Source organism: Pelobates fuscus, chromosome 7 (assembly GCF_036172605.1).
Source record: "Pelobates fuscus isolate aPelFus1 chromosome 7, aPelFus1.pri, whole genome shotgun sequence".
Taxonomy (NCBI): domain Eukaryota; kingdom Metazoa; phylum Chordata; class Amphibia; order Anura; family Pelobatidae; genus Pelobates; species Pelobates fuscus.
Window position 1 is genome coordinate 15,180,509 of NC_086323.1, and position 2,500 is coordinate 15,183,008.

General features: G+C 42.8%; 4 non-coding genes across 4 annotated transcripts; all 4 read left to right on the forward strand.

The window, feature by feature from the left end:
* The first annotated feature begins 369 nt into the window (after window positions 1-369).
* On the forward strand, window positions 370-483 carry LOC134569789 (U5 spliceosomal RNA). Its single transcript, XR_010084455.1, has one exon. It is a non-coding gene; the product is annotated as a U5 spliceosomal RNA (small nuclear RNA).
* Window positions 484-940: 457 nt separating this feature from the next.
* On the forward strand, window positions 941-1,054 carry LOC134569820 (U5 spliceosomal RNA). Its single transcript, XR_010084487.1, has one exon. It is a non-coding gene; the product is annotated as a U5 spliceosomal RNA (small nuclear RNA).
* Window positions 1,055-1,508: 454 nt separating this feature from the next.
* LOC134569721 (U5 spliceosomal RNA) lies at window positions 1,509-1,622 on the forward strand. The gene has a single exon (XR_010084389.1). It is a non-coding gene; the product is annotated as a U5 spliceosomal RNA (small nuclear RNA).
* Window positions 1,623-2,076: 454 nt separating this feature from the next.
* Window positions 2,077-2,190, forward strand: LOC134570260 (U5 spliceosomal RNA). Its single transcript, XR_010084900.1, has one exon. It is a non-coding gene; the product is annotated as a U5 spliceosomal RNA (small nuclear RNA).
* The last annotated feature ends 310 nt before the right edge of the window (window positions 2,191-2,500 follow it).

The following is a 2,500-nucleotide window of genomic DNA, read 5'->3' on the forward strand; positions in this document are numbered from 1 at the left end:
AAAAAGTTTTGGATCCCTATTTATGATGTCAGCATCTTTGACTGCGGGCAAAGCATGCCTCAGGCTCTGGCATTCTTGACAGCTGCAGGGCTCTGCCGAGAGACCAAGCATGCATTTAGGGGCGTGTCAGCAGTGGGCATGCCTCATTTGAATACCCATGTTGCACTGCAAGCAGCTGTGCTCCTCTTCCCTTTGCTGTTAATATGATACAAGCTTAAAAAAACCCAGAGATTTTTTCTTTTTTTACATATTTAGTGGGTCATTAATATTTATGGCAGATTCTCCAAGTTACAGCTTAATGTAGGGTTGCTCACCATACGTGTAAAAGGCAGGTTCCGCACCTTGCCTGCTGTCAGATGGATGGATTTTATACTCTGGTTTCTCTTCAGATCGAATAAATCTTTCGCCTTTTAATAAAGATTTCCGTGGAGAGGAACGACCACGAGTTTCACTCAATTTTTTCAGGCCCAGTTTATACTGGCTGTGCTAAACTTGTTCAAAAGTAGAAGAAACGTCTTAAACAGAGATCCAAGAGGTTCTAAGCACCAAGCTGTTGCGAAAAAAAGAAAAAGTTTTGGTTCCCTATTTATGATGTCAGCATCTTTGACTGCGGGCAAAGCATGCCTCAGGCTCTGGCATTCTTGACAGCTGCGGGGCTCTGCCGAGAGACCAAGCATGCATTTAGGGGCGTGTCAGCAGTGGGCATGCCTCATTTGAATACCCATGTTGCACTGCAAGCAGCTGTGCTCCTCTTCCCTTTGCTGTTAACATGATACAAGCTAAAAAAAAAAAAAAAGATATTTTTTTCTTTTTTTACATATTTAGTGGGGTCATTAATATTTATGGCAGATTCTCCATGTTAAAGCTTAATGTAGGGTTGCTCACCATACGTGTGAAAGGCAGGTTCCACACCTTGCCTGCTGTCAGATGGATGGACTTTATAATCTGGTTTCTCTTCAGATCGAATAAATCTTTCGCCTTTTACTAAAGATTTCCGTGGAGAGGAACGAACACGAGTTTCACTCAATTTTTTCAGGCCCAGTTTACACTGGCTGTGCTAAACTTGTACAAAAGTAGAAGAAACTTCTTAAACAGAGATCCAAGAGGTTCTAAGCACCAAGCTGTTGCGAAAAAAAGAAAAAGTTTTGGATCCCTATTTATGATGCCAACATCTTTGACTGCGGGCAAAGCATGCCTCAGGCTCTGGCATTCTTGACAGCTGCAGGGCTCTGCCGAGAGACCAAGCATGCATTTAGGGGCGTGTCAGCAGTGGGCATGCCTCATTTGAATACCCATGTTGCACTGCAAGCAGCTGTGCTCCTCTTCCCTTTGCTGTTAATATGATACAAGCGTAAAAAAACACCAGATATTTTGTCTTTTTTTACATATTTAGTGGGGTCATTAATATTTATGGCAGATTCTCCAAGTTACAGTTTAATGTAGGGTTGCTCACCATACGTGTAAAAGGCAGGTTCCGCACCTTGCCTGCTGTCAGATGGATGGACTTTATACTCTGGTTTCTCTTCAGATTGAATAAATCTTTTGCCTTTTACTAAAGATTTCCGTGGAGAGGAACGAACACGAGTTTCACTCAACTTTTTCAGGCCCAGTTTACACTGGCTGTGCTAAACTTGTACAAAAGTAGAAGAAACTTCTTAAACAGAGATCCAAGAGGTTCTAAGCACCAAGCTGTTGCGAAAAAAAGAAAAAGTTTTGGTTCCCTATTTATGATGTCAGCATCTTTGACTGCGGGCAAAGCATGCCTCAGGCTCTGGCATTCTTGACAGCTGCAGGGCTTTGCCGAGAGACCAAGCATGCATTTAGGGGTGTGTCAGCAGTGGGCATGCCTCATTTGAATACCCATGTTGCACTGCAAGCAGCTGTGCTCCTCTTCCCTTTGCTGTTAATATGATACAAGCGTAAAAAAACACCAGATATTTTGTCTTTTTTTACATATTTAGTGGGGTCATTAATATTTATGGCAGATTCTCCAAGTTAAAGCTTAATGTAGGGTTGCTCACCATACGTGTAAAAGGCAGGTTCCGCACCTTGCCTGCTGTCAGATGGATGGACTTTATACTCTGGTTTCTCTTCAGATCGAATAAATCTTTCGCCTTTTACTAAAGATTTCCGTGGAGAGGAACGACCACGAGTTTCACTCAATTTTTTCAGGCCCAGTTTACACTGGCTGTGCTAAACTTGTACAAAAGTAGAAGAAACTTCTTAAACAGAGATCCAAGAGGTTCTAAGCAGCAAGCTGTTGCGAAAAAAAGAAAAAGTTTTGGATCCCTATTTATGATGTCAGCATCTTTGACTGCGGGTAAAGCATGCCTCAGGCTCTGGCATTCTTGACAGCTGCAGGGCTCTGCCGAGAGACCAAGCATGCATTTAGGGGCGTGTCAGCAGTGGGCATGCCTCATTTGAATACCCATGTTGCACTGCAAGCAGATGTGCTCCTCTTCCCTTTGCTGTTAATATGATACAAGCTTAAAAAAAAACA